Here is a 14,349-nt window from a genome sequence, read left to right on the forward strand (position 1 = left end):
GTATTGGTCTGTATTGGTCTTTTTCGTTTTTGGGTTTTTATTTTTCACTCTCTACCTACAAAAATCTTTAACTTTTTTTTATTTTTCTATGTAAAGAGCTTTGTTTGGGCTTGTTTTCTTTGTAACAAATTGCACTTCATAGTGATGGTATTTATTATTCCATTCTGTGTACTGGGAAGCGGAAAAATAAATATGTATGCAGTGAAAATGAAAAACCGCATTTGCGCCATTTTCTTGTGGGCTTGGATTATACAACTTTCACTGAGCGCCCCAAATCACATGTCTACTTTATTCTTTGGTTCGGTACGATCACGAGGATACCAAATTTGTATAGGTTTTATAATGTTTTAATACATTTCAAAAATTAAAACCTTCTGTACAAAAAAAAATTATTCATTTTGCCATGTTCTGGCACTAATAACTATTTCATACTTCGGTGCTGTGGGTGGTGTCAGTGCTTGCAACTTTTGGTGACATTTTTAATGCTGTCATTTTGAGGACTGTATGGTCTTTTGGTCACTTTTTATAGAATTTATTATATTTTTCAAAATGGTAAAAATGTGGCACTTTCGACTTTGGGCGCTATTTTCCGTTATGGTGTTAAACACAGGGACAAATTTGTTATTATATTTTGATAGATCGACATTTTGGGACGCGATACCAAACATGTTTATGATTCTTAGGCTACATTCACACGACTGTATGGGGGACGTATATACGGCTGATATACGTCCCCCATAGACGGCACACGTGCGGCACCGTACCACTCTGTACCCCGGAAAAAGATAGGACATGTCCTATCTTTGTCCGTAGTACAGCGCCGTGCGCCATATCTTCCTATGGAGAGGAACGGGGGTGAGCTGCGCTACGGTATGGTGAGCAACGGCAGTGTGAATGCAGCCTTGCTGTTTATTTGCTTTTATATGTGATCTAGGGAAAGAGTGGTGATTTTAACTTTTACTATTTTCTTATATATAGATAGATATAGAGAGAGATATAAATTTTTTATTATTATTTTTTACCATTATTTCAGATCCTCCAGTGTAATTTAACCCTGCAGGGTCCGATTGCTTATACTATATATATTGCAATACTGAGTCTCAATGAGACTATAGGATGCCATGCCAACCGATCGGCGATCGAAGATGGCGGCTCCCATGTAAAGATAAGTTAGGTTCGACCATGGCACTTAACAGGTTAACTGGCGCAATCAGTGCCAGCACCGACCGTGGCAGTAACAGGCGGGCGTCAGCTGTATACAGCCGACACCCGCTGTGTATGGAGAGAGCTCAGCTCTCCATAAACCGTTCGCAGCACTAGGATGATATAATTTGTCCTTGGTCGCAAAGGTGTTAAATATTGGTGTTTTTCTCTCATATTAAAAATAGACTTCCACTTTGTAGTACGGTGTCATCTTGGTTTGGTTGGTTTTAACTCCGATCGGGGACCATGTGGCTGGTTATAAACTGCAGAAAACAAAAATTTCTCCCTGTGATGCTGAACAATTAAGACACGTGACCCTATGGTACCACTTTGGGTGACATGATACCTAGAATGATGTAGTTATTAAAAACAAAATGCATCTGGTCTTTTTATGCAATAAAAATAGTTACAAATGTAGCGGTGTAAGCATAATCTTCTTTCCTTGTACTATATAATTATGTAGGTAATGTTGAAAAGTTGGTGATCATTTTAATAGTTTGGACTTTAGGGTATAACATTTTGTAAATATTTGCTTATAGTGTTCAGTGCCTTCACTATTGGCTGAAGACTCCCCTGCAGCCGCTGTGTTGGCTGAGCAAATCACGTATGGACACTTTATACTGAGCAATAAATCACTGAAATAAGCAGGGAATGAAATTTCAGCTCATCCTCCACGTGTTATAATATGTCATACTATAAATGTACAGGTCAATGCGCGACCTACAGGTTGACTGTGTTTTGGGTTTCTTATGTGGTTGTTGAGTGATGGTTACCGAATAGGCCTATGTTCGGCTATTCTTAAAATTCTGCTTGTGCTGATTTTTTTTTTTTTGTTTCTATTTGTAGAGAAATTGGAGACCCCCATTGATGACATTTGATTTAAAGAAAATCTACCATTTTGAATTCATGCTTTATGAACCAAACATACCTAGAGAATGCTGTAGCTACGCTGATGCAGAAACCTATCTTGTTTAATCCCTGTGCTGCTTAGTTTTTCAGAAAAAAATTATAACATTCAGAACCTTTGGAAAGCTGTGTGCTGCTGGCTGCCATACATAACACATTACACATGGAAATTCCTGCACTGTCAGTACTAATCAACCTGAGCTGGATCACTTGTAAACAGCAGTTGGGGAATGGTGCAGCAATTGATTACTTCTGCCTGTCAGGCACAACACAGTGATTACATCTTTCTCTCCAGCAGTGCAAGAGGAGAACGCCGAGCCAGGCACAGGAGCTTGATCTTCATTATCATAATTTTATAATAGTTTTTTTTATGAAAACAACTCAGCTCAGGGATTAAACCAAGATTCTCAAGGTATGTTTGGTTCATAATGCTTGAAATCAAATGGTACATTTTCTTTAAATAGACATTTAAACTACTGGCATCCTCAGGTAGGGTATGATACGTCTTTTATTGAATTTCCCCTTTTATGCAAAGTTCTGCCATTTTGACCCATAAAAAAATATCCTGTCAGGTTTAGAGACTGAAGGGGGAGCGTTTCTTCAGAAGACCCTAACTTTGTCTCCATAGCACCTAGAAATGTGGTTATATTAAAAATAACAATATTATCTTTCAGATGACATCAGGCTTATGGTTCTGTAGGGGCATTTATCATACGCTATTGCATCGTGCCTTGGCGTATGGTGTAAGATATGCTGGCTGCGCTGAGCAGGGGATGGGAAAACAAGGGCCCCAGGTTGGCTCAATCCATCCCCGTGCATGCCCACCTTCACTTTACATGGAGGTGGAGTAAAGAGTCTTAATAAAGGATACATGATTACCAGAATACTGGAGTACAAGCCCTGATAAATGTCTCTCAATGTCTGTAACTTCATTTATCTGTGAACAAGCCTGATGCAAACTAAAAGAGAAGGTTGCCCAGGTTAACATCTGCAAAGAGTTTGTATGTTCTCTCCGTGTTTGCGTGGGTTTCCTCCGGGTACTCCGGTTTCCTCCCACACTCCAAAACATACTGGTAGGTTGTTTAGATTGTGAGCCCCATGGGGACAGGGACCAATTTGACATGCCTGTGCAGCGCTGCGTAATCTGTGTGCGCTATATAAATAAAGAATTATTATTATTATTATTATTATTATTGTTATCTCTAACATGGCACCAAAAGCATGAAGCTAAAAAACAAGATGAGTGCAATTGACCCTCCCCTTGCAGCCTCTAAACTTGACTCCTCTCATGGAATATATATGACTCTTCTGTGCTTATTTTCACATTACTTTGTAAGAGTTTTTTTTTGTAAAGGTAAGCTGGTGAAATTTCAAATAAAAGAAGGAATTCTAGAAGCGCATGTCATACCCTAAATGCAGGGACTTTGATGGGGTAAAATCTTATTATAAATTCGCTTTAACAGGTCCTAAGATATTGATTGTGGAATTGTTTTTTAATTGTATGTCTAAAAATGTAGAGCTAGCATTTTTATCTTTGTATCCAATTTTTATGCTTGTATCCAATAGCCACAAGTGGTGCATAAGATCATATCACGCCGCACCAGACTGTGTCTGATATGGCAGAGGAACTGGCTCAATCTGACTTTGATGTTGCAGAATTTACCCAACAGCCCTAAGTTGTTTTGGTTTGGCCCCCTGTCAGAATTTTCTTATATGTTGAGCTGTATGAATCCCACATCTGTTTGCAGATTCTGATATCCACCCCCCCCCCCCCACTTCATTGTTTCCTGCAGCGCTCTACTCCTGTCTTGCTTGGTAGGATCTGTCTGTCTGAGATATTGGAGGTAACCTTTTGTGTTTTCCTCCTGTCCAATGTATGCAGATTGGTTGAGATAGATGCTGCACTCAGCAATCAGAGAGCGGTATAATTATCACCCGCAGGCTTCAGGCCTCGCTGCTATATTTATGTTTGTTTTTATTTTTATACTGACAACTCTGAATGTTAGATTTATCCTTATTTAAATACAAAGCAAATTTAATAATTCAGAGATGTGGTGATGGCAGGTATGGGTTCATATGGGGTAATGTATGTATGTGACTATACAGAACAGCATAAGAAAGATTAAGAAATAGGTTCTTAGGAGACACGTAAGATATTTTCCAGTAACATTTGTAGATGAACCACTTTTTTTTTCTGTAGAAGAAGTTTGTGGCCAATCATTTTAGCCAGAAGTTATGTTAATCACTGATTCACTGATCTGCATAGTAGTTTTTATCTGTTTTATACACATCTATGCCCAGGGCTTCATCTGTGTGGAACAGGAACTTGTCAAATGTAAAATAAGCTCTAATTTAGGGAGAAGATTGTAGAGCAGAGGTAGCTAAGCACAAAGTACATAGTGTCCTGTCTGTAGGCAGCATGTTATAGCGCAGGAGGGGCTGAACAGATTATACAGACCTTCCTTGGTAAGGTCATTTATTTAGGTTTGTTCTTTAGTTGAAAAATTTTAATGTAGCACATAAAAAAAAGTTATGGCCCTTAAACCGCCGCTTGTGAACATTCCCTAAAAATGCCCGATCACAAGAGCCTTTTCAGGCCGCGTCAATATGGGGTTAAAGAGAACCTGTAACCACATTTTTCACAAATATTGCTAGTGGCCGCTTCTCTATTAACGCAATCACATCCTTCTTTTAGCTAAGAAATTGTTTCCTTAACATCCCCATGAAATCAACTTTATTATATTACCTGGCATCAGAGGTGGCGTGTCCAGTCCCGTCTACTTCTCCCCCTGCTTTATTCCTTATCACTATTCAGAACTTCAGTTAATGTGACCAGGGTGGTATAATCTAACCTTTACATTTGCAAAATGTAGCCCATGTCTGTATGTGGTCACATGAAATCATAACAGCCTCCACACACGTCTACTCCTCACCATTCACCATGGAAGAATGCACGGTGGCTGAGTGAATAGCACTTGGGTCCTGGGTTTGAATCCCACCCAGGTAAACATCTGCAAAGAGTTTGTATGTTCTCTCCGTGTTTGCGTGGGTTTCCTCCGGGTACTCCGGTTTCCTCCCACAAAAAAAAACATACTGGTAGGCTGTTTAGATTGTGAGCCCCATGGGGACAGGGACCAATTTGACATGCTTTGTGCAGCTCTGCGTAATCTGTGTGCGCTATATAAATAAAGAATTATTATTATTAAGCATGCTGTTATTTCATGTGATCAGATACATTCATTAGGTTGAGTTTGCAAAAAGTAAAGGACCTTACATGACGTCATCCTAGTCATGTGATGTGAATGTAACACAAGGGACCGAGTAAACAGAGCTTTATATTTTGGGAGGTGGTCCCTAAGTACTTGATCCATCAGCAACCTGTATTAGCAGTAGGACCTGTCAGTCAGAAACAAGGAGGGACAGAGCTGTCAGTCAAAATAAGGGGGCATGGTTCACTGGCATGAAAACATGAGTTTTATCTTGAAAAAAAAGCATGAAGTAAACTAATTTGCACATCAGAAAAACATCTGTTGTTCAGGTACAGTGCTTCACTCGCAGATAATATTCGGAGATATGGGGAACCTTTACCCGTGGTTTTCACTCCACTTTTGTGACACATTGAAACACTCAATATGACACCAAAACAGTTTGCAGTCGGACACTGCAAATTTTACTTTTCACTGATGTTATTTATTATTCCATGCCTGGGAAGCTGAAAAAAGATTCCTAATGTGGTGATTTTTTTTTTTTTTTTTATCTTGTGGGCTCAGTTTTTAGGACTTTCACTGTGCGCTCCAAATGACACCTCTGCTTTATACTTTGGTTTTGTACGATCACAGTGAAGCCAAAATTATATAGGTTTTATTGCATTTTAATACATATGCAAAAATTAAACGAAGGTGTCCGGGGAAAAAAATATTTGCCATCTTCTGATAACTATTTCATACTATGGTGTACAGTGCTGTGTGAGGGGTAACTTTTTGTGAAATGAGCTGATGTTTTCATTGCTACCATTTTGAAGGCTGCACGACAATTTAAGCACTTTTTTATTACATTTTTTTTATGTCATGTAAAATGGTGTAAATGTTTTGTCTCGGACATTTGAGTGCTATTTTCCATTATGGGGTTCACCACTGGCAATAACAGTTTTTATATTTTGATAGATCAGGCGTTTTGACTTGCGGTAATACCTAATGTGTTCGTGATTTTTACTGTTTATTACATTTTATATCAGTTCAAGGGAAAGGGGGATTATTTAAATTTTTAGGTTTTTTTTTCATTCTTTATTTTTGTTAAACCTTTTTTTTAATACTATTTCTTAGACATTCTAGATGGTCTGATCGTTCCTAGTTTATACTGCAATACTACTGTATTGCAGGATATGGCATTTTTGGGCAATATTCAATACTATGAGCCACTGGCGGCTCTGCCGAGGCTGTCACGGCAACCAATCGCTGCCCCCCGATGACCTTGGGGAGGGGGGGGAGGAGCGATAATCGGAATCAAGATGGCAGCGATCTAGCACCAACCGTGGGTATTAGCAGTGTGTGTTTGCTGAATTAAGAGGTTAAGCTACTGCAGAACTTATTTAAAGGACATCTACCGACAGGATCAAGGATTGGAAACTAAGAACGCTGACAAACTGGTGTGGGCCACCTCTGCATAGCTCCATAGGTGTTAATGAAACCTGAAGCCCCTTAGGTTCATTTGCATACTTTTACAGTTTTTGTAAAAAACAAGGGCATAGGAAGCTTAAAGAATCGTGGATCCTGCAAGAGTAGGCACACACTAGTATGTCAGTGTGCTTGGTGTACAATCCTTCATCCTGGTGGTAGATTTTCTTATTAATCCCCTACCTAATCATTATTATTTGCTGGCAGCATGTTGTAGAGAAATGCACCAGGATACCTTTATTAATACATAAATCAATGCTGTCCATGATGGGGTTTCTGAGAAATTCCCATTTTAATCCATATTCTAATAAGGTAGTTGGTGCACGCAGGTTGTGTCCCCAGCACCAGGAGCACTGCTATTACTGTAATACCATATCCACCACTCTCTTCATAAGATAAGCAGGATATTTGCCTTGTGAGAAGCATGGCGGGACACAAGAAGATGGATGTGGTTTAGACTGGTATAGCAATAATGCGGGTGCCAGGACACAACCTGGGTGCACCAACTGCCTCATTAGCATGTGGATGAATCTGGGAATACCATATACACAGAAATAATGATCAAAATGCATTTCTTTACAACATGCTGCCAACAGTGTATATTCCTAACCGCATGCAAGCGCTTCTAGAAATGGATTGCCACAATTATCACTGGAAAAAATTGTTGACGCTGACTCCATTGCCTGATAGTAAGCAGAAGCAAATAGTCTCATGGGTAAAGCCCCCAAAGGCAAGAACTGCAGAAAGACTATATTGGGTATGACATTGCCACCAGGGAAATCTCTCCAGCTTTCGTATAGTCCTGCTGATGGCGTTTTGGAAATTACGTTTGTACATTGCACTGTCCCTGATCCTACCCCAGTCCAGGAGGCCCTTGGCTTGTGGCTGGAACATGTACATTCGATGATCAGTGGGACAGGGGCTGCCCTACAGCACACAAGCTCATTCCATTAATTATAGTTTTTATTAATAAAATAGTATTCTTATTAACCATAGTAAATATTCCCAAATCACTATTAAGTTTGAGGATCTGTCCATTCTTTTCACATGTAAGTAATGATCACGAAATATCAAATACAGAGGAATTACAGCTTCTTGTTCTGTTACTCCTTTATTTGTACAACAAGGTTATGGTTTTAACATTAATTTACCTCAGAATTTGTTCTAAGATAGCAAGTTATCCTCAACTCGCAGAATAGGGAATAACGAGCTGATCAGTGGGGGTCCAACTGCCGGGAGACCATGATCACAAGAACAGGGGTCGTATTTTCGTTACTGTTTAGAAAGACCGGTCCAACAACCATCCTGCCGCTACATTCAGTAGTCTGGGATTGTCAGAAATTGGGGGGGCACTAAAATTTACCATCTCTGGAACTCCCAGTCACAGTCTTGGCCTTTCACATCAACATGCTTTGCCCTGGCCGGGACATGGGCGTAGAATACGTTTGGGTGAAGTGGCGGAGAGGTAAGCGCTCCTCACCCCTCCCCTCTCCATAGGAACGCATGGTGCCCCCTTGTACATACGGGTAAAGAAAGAACATGCGCTCTTTTTTTCTTGGTGATGGTACGGTGACGGTACAGTGACAGGTTATGCTCAGCGAACCGCGACCTGGAGCCACAAGCATTTAATTGTGCAGCCAGATATCTGAAACATGGGACATCTATTAGATGTACGTGACATGCCAATGTCTGTGATGAGTGTATCCCTTACAGTTTGTTAGCTTTTCTGATGTGAAGGAGAACTGTGGGTTTTGGGGGTGCTACCTTTTATGGACTAAGTGCCCAAACTACAACCAAAAACCCACTTATTTATTGCAAAGTGCCAACATGGCAATTCAAGCAGTAAACTTATTGCTCCATTCTCTGTCATAGCTTTGTACCGTATCAGTATCCTGAGAACAGTATCCTCGGGTTCCCCTGAACAGGAAGAATCGTCAGGGGTGAAGCTACAATAATATCTGCCCATCCCTTCCAATTCCTCCTGTAGTCTCCGGCAGCGCTCTTGCTTCACGGCACGGCAAGTCCTGGGCTGTCTGGGAATCCATGAAGATACCTTGCCTTCTTTTTGGTGATGGCCTGGGTGCCCACAGAGAGGGCTCTGAGTGCCAGCTGTGGCACCTGTGCCATAAGTTCGCCACCACTGCTACAAATCCTTTTTTATATCCTTTACATTAAGATTCTTGTTTTCGGTTCATCTTCTCTGGACGCAGTCAATAACGTCAGTAAATTCCAGGAACACATTACCCTGCCAGTGACTGTATTTAAAGATCAATGAAACTTGACCAGTTCTTAGAACCTGCAGGACCTGACTATCCGGAGGCCGTGCTGTCATACCTCCTTATTGCATATGAGACGTCTTGTCATTTGTGCAGCCTGTGGGATCCGGCAATGCTGGAAGAGATTTCAACTGCTTGAAACGTCCGAGAAATCGTCAAATCCAACTTTCGCTGTTTGGCTTTACCATAAGTGATGTGAAATTAAAGGAGAGGTATTACACTCTAATATTCATTTGCAGTATTAAAGGGGTTCTGTGGCATTTGAAAAGCAGGGGAAAAATATCACCACACTTAGTTTAGGTGTCATATTCCATCTGGGTCATGTTCTCTTCAACGGAGCTTAGCTACTATATCCTGCAACCTGTAAACCTGTCACATTTTTCTCATTTCGGACAATCCCTTTAAGTCTTGTAAATGCTCTGTTTTCATGGCAGGTGAGCAATAGGCCATGCCAAACTACATCCATGACAAATTTCAAGCTTTTAACTATGTCTTTGCAGTTTAAATACAAAACTCCAACCTCTACAATGACGCCATAATAGGGTTTAAAGAATAGGGGATGACATAGTTATTGGTGGGGCTCCACCTGCCACGAATAAACAACCTGCCCCCCACTTAGATGAGAAAACTAGAACCCCTATGCTTGTGAAGGTGTGGATACACCCACCAATCGGCATCTTATCCCGTTTCCCGTAAATACAGTAAGTTTTGGCAATGTGACGCTCGATGATCAACTTAATGTTTGGACGGTTCCTTCTTCATACAATCACCTAAGTGGATGCCATAAAGGTTATGTAGTCTTGTAGCTTTTTTGATTCCTCTTGTGTTAGTATTGTTTGGTCTACATTAGATTATTACGCCGCATGATTCGTTCTTACACGTCTCTCACGCAACTGGCAACCAGCGCTCTCCAAGTTCACAGTATCTGTGTATTCTGGAAAGAGGATTAGCACAATGGGAACAGAATACAAGTTTTTTTTTTTTTTTTTTAACAACCATCTGCTGACACTGATGCAGAGGATTTATTGCTGGTAGAAACCCAAATATTTGGTTGCAAATTGAAATTCTGTTTCCATGGAAATACTTTGCCAATTAAGTATGTTAGGAAATAAGCGCCTTGTATTTCCAGCCGCAAACTCTCTGCGCCCTTGTATGACCAAAACTTTTCATGGAGCTTCAACTGGGGGTGTGCACCCTGCTCCAAGCATACCTCTACAGCCTGAAAATTGGATAGATATTAGATGGTATAAGCACCAGCTAAGCCACATACTGTGTATCCGATAGACTTCACCATTGTCTGGAATCTGGGTCCCAATCCCCATTCTTGGATGTTAATAAACTGTATTTATCATCAAGATCCAGCATGATAAACCAGGGGCACTTACTCCTAGATCCAGGCACAGAAACTGTGGTAACCTTCTTATATATGTTATGCATGGCCGCCTTCTTTCTTAAAAAAAAAAAAAAATCGATTTTCAACATTATACTCATGAATCACAAGGGCTCAGGGGGTGTTTTTTTGTGCTGCAGATTCACAGGCTCTTACACTGTGCAGGAGCATCCTAGTATATAGAGACTGGTAGTTTAGTGTCCCAAATTGCCCTCTATGGTTTTTTTGTTTTTCACATGTGCCTGTGCAAGTGAAGATGACGTATTACGTCCTGGCTTTACTGCGCTGAAGGTACGGTGCATGCGCGATGAACCCAGGGCTATTATACCAGCTGCAACACAAGATGCAGCGGCGCAGGATCATCATATTTGAGTCCAATGTTCCTCATCTGACTCGCATCTAGGCAAGTATCAATGTAGCCCCGATCCGCTGTTGACGCTGATGCTCCGGCTAAACATGACGGGGGGCTTGTGTTTGATTTTTAAGTGGCACGCTTGAGGCTGTTTAGTAGTAGGGTCGCTGCAGAGACCCACTATGGATAAGTAGATACTTACCCTTAGACATCCATATAGGAATGATAACAGCCTCTGTGTACGTACACATTTTAAGACAGTAGAGTGTGATAGATAAGAGATGATACTGGATTTAATTATTAGAATAAAAGTTTTAGGCCTAACCAATAAGGCTCTTTTCTGTCTTAGGACAGTTAGTGTAAATAGGTGTAATATTGCCTTGGCAGTCCTGAAAGCGCTATTCTTGCTGAAAAGTTAAGTATAACTGTTTGTACAGCCCTCATGCAGGTTGATATGTGACCCTAAAGGACCCGTAGTTAAGGGCATCAGTTAACTAGAAGACCATGTTATTATGCTGTAATGTCTTATTTTGTTTGTATATACAGTATAACCTATGATTTGTGAAGCTGTTAAGATTTATTATTCAATAAAAAAGAGCATTCTCTGGTTCCATTTTGTCTAGACTCAGTGATTTAGTCTTTTATTGTTTTGTATCCGTGTGCATGTAAACCCTCACCTTATACTCTTATGATTTAGGGAGATGTGCACAGAGAGTGCTGCTTGCCTGTCTTATTGGCTGGTAGTGGGACCCGGGTGCTTTCGGGACATGTCACATTAACCAGTTATCTGAATTGCAGAATATGTAATGTGAACATCCCTGAAATGTCTAGGGGTGGAGTAAGCAAGTCTGGCAGGTAATCGGAAGTAATGGACTGTCCCACGGGGGGAACAATATCAATTCAAGCTTTTTAAAATCTAATGGCACCACTTACCAAGTGACCTTTAATGTACGTTTGTTTTAACATAGTCTGGAGGAGATTGGTTTGTTAATATAGCCACAACATCCACTAGGCAAAGTACGGTATATAAAACAAGAGGACCTGATAAATATAGCTACAACATCCACTAGGCAAAGTATATAAAACAAGAGGACCTGATAAATATTGCTACAACAAGAGTCAAAGGTGTGGCACCTAGGGCCAAGGGGTCTGTACATCTTTCAGTTCAGCTCCACAGTTGTGTTGTATTCTTTAACACCTAAGCATAATTAAAATATTTTTATTCTTTTACATAGGAGCAGTATTATAAAACCCTGTTTCCCCGAAAATATGACAGTGTCTTATATTAATTTTTGCTCCTTAAGAGGCACTAGGTCTTATTTTCAGGGGATGTCTTATTTGTCCATGAAGAAGAATTTACATTTATTGGTGAACAAAAAATCATCTTCTAAAACATCCTCATAGCTCTCCAAACACTGAATTATTGGAATATTTGGCCCTAACCTCTCATATTTAGCAATAGCACTTTCCTTAAATGACCACTTCATGTCCAGTAGTTGCTTGTATCTTATTGGTCCTGCAACAGTCAGTGATTTTATTCCGCAATTCTTCACCCATGTCACAACCTATTGCAGCATCTAAAAGATCTACTAATACTAATATACGGCTTGGGGGGGAGATGTAGCAATGGCTGCCACTAGGTCTTATTTTCAGGGGAGGCCTTATATTTCTAAGATTGAACAAAATTGTACTAGGTCTTATTTTCGGGGGATGTCTTATTTTAGGGGAAACAGGGTAGTTATATTCTTGTACATAGAGGGCAGTATTATAGTAGTTATATTTTTGTACATAGGGAGCAGTATTATAGTAGTTATATTCTTGTACATAGGGGACAGTACTATAGTAGTTATATTCCTGTACATAGGGGGCAGTATTATAGTAGTTATATTCTTGTACATAGGGGGCAGTATTATAGTAGTTATATTCTTGTACATAGGGGGCAGTATTATAGGAGTTCTATACCTGTACACAGGGGGCAGCATCATAGTAGTTATATTCTTGTACATATGGGGGCAGCATCATAGTAGTTATATTCTTGTACATAGGGGGCAGTATTATAGTAGTTATATTTTTGTACACAGGAGCAATATTACAGTAGTTATATACCTGTACACAGGGGGCAGTATTACAGTAGTTATATACCTGTACACAGGGGGCAGTATCGTAGTAGTTATATTCTTTTACATAGGGGGCAGTATTATTGTAGTTATAGTCTTGTACATAAGGGGCAGAATTATAGTAGTTATATTCTTGTATATAGGAGCAGTATTATTGTAGTTATATTCTCAAACATAGGAAGCAGTGTTATAGTAGTCATATTCTTATGCATAGGAGTATGTATTTTTGTATTATTGTAGTTATTTCCTTATTTTCATAGTGTTATTATACAGTTAGTTTTACTTATGAACTCATGTTCACAGCAGAGGCTAAAATCTGTTAGATTAAAAATAATGAGCTTTTCTAATAGGGAAAAAAATAACATACGGCACGTTTGGTTGCTGGTCTTTGACGTTACATGGCAATTCTACATTTGCACACAGTGGACACAGAAAAATTTACATGAACCCAATTTGCTTTCTGCATGCATAATTGTATACAGCAGTTCTGCCATAACCCATTCCCCATCAGACCCTTGATTTGCAGCTACATATTGTCAATTTGGGTGTAAAGCCATGTGATTGACATTTCCTTTGTGGCGCTTGTATCTGTCTTAGCTGTCACCATGTTTTACTGCCAAGGAGAAATCTTGTGTCCTGTCATATTGACACAAACTTGCAGACTCAGTATGTGAGGGCAGCATTAAGCATGGTTTCTGCAGGAGCCGTGTTATTTTTATGCCCCCCCCCCCAACCACTCCTAAATGGATTTTGAGCTGAGCTGTAAAAGCCATAGACACAGAGCTATTACCCATCCTGAATTTGACTGGGGAGGGATCTGCTTAAAATGCTCTCCTCGCTGTGTACTTGCCAATATTTGCACAATCTGCAGATCTTTGCCTTTTTCTAGATGATATCTCTTCGCCTTCAGTATTCTCTTTACTGGCTGGAAAGGGAGGTAAGTGCTTTTTCGGTTTGCAGTCCAACTTTCATTTTTTCTTTTTGCAGAGCATTGCTAAATTAATTTACCTGTTCCCAGGTACTGTATTAGAAGCTTTTAATTATTGGACATTGTGAATACAGAAATTGTTGGCTTAGGTGTGATAGAACAATCTTCTTTAACCACTTTAACCCCTTTGTGATCAAGGGTGATTAGTATCTGAATGTCCAGGTCAAGTTTTGCAGTTCTGTTCAGCTAAATGACAAATCTCTTTGGAACCGCTTTACACATCAGAACTATTTTTACTTCGATAGACTTTAACATGATAGGGCAGTTTTATTTACAACTTTTTTGATATACAATTAGGATACAAATAACTAAAAATGTTATATAAAAAAAATCAATAAACAGTAAAATTGTATAAACCTTTACCCACTTATACAGTGTCAATTCATCACCATTTTCCAGCTTCGGAGGCAGAGGGCTCATGTACTTTTGCAAAGTGTCTTCTGA

At 39.8% G+C, this 14,349-nt stretch overlaps 1 protein-coding gene across 9 annotated transcripts in view; it reads left to right on the forward strand.

The window, feature by feature from the left end:
- The window catches only part of KCNAB2 (potassium voltage-gated channel subfamily A regulatory beta subunit 2), a 134,516-nt gene that overhangs the window by 11,953 nt on the left and 108,214 nt on the right, over positions 1–14,349 (forward strand). The window contains exon 1 of one of the 9 annotated variants that reach the window (XM_072156222.1): positions 2,419–2,521. The exons of 7 other annotated variants lie outside the window; for them this stretch is intronic. The gene's annotated coding sequence lies outside the window, so the exon portion shown is untranslated. Of the gene's footprint in view, positions 1–2,418; positions 2,522–13,714; positions 13,855–14,349 lie in introns of those variants that run through there. One more of the 9 variants, XM_072156221.1, reaches the window with a different exon arrangement.

Source organism: Engystomops pustulosus, chromosome 6 (genome assembly GCF_040894005.1).
Source record: "Engystomops pustulosus chromosome 6, aEngPut4.maternal, whole genome shotgun sequence".
Classification (NCBI taxonomy): Eukaryota; Metazoa; Chordata; class Amphibia; order Anura; family Leptodactylidae; genus Engystomops; species Engystomops pustulosus.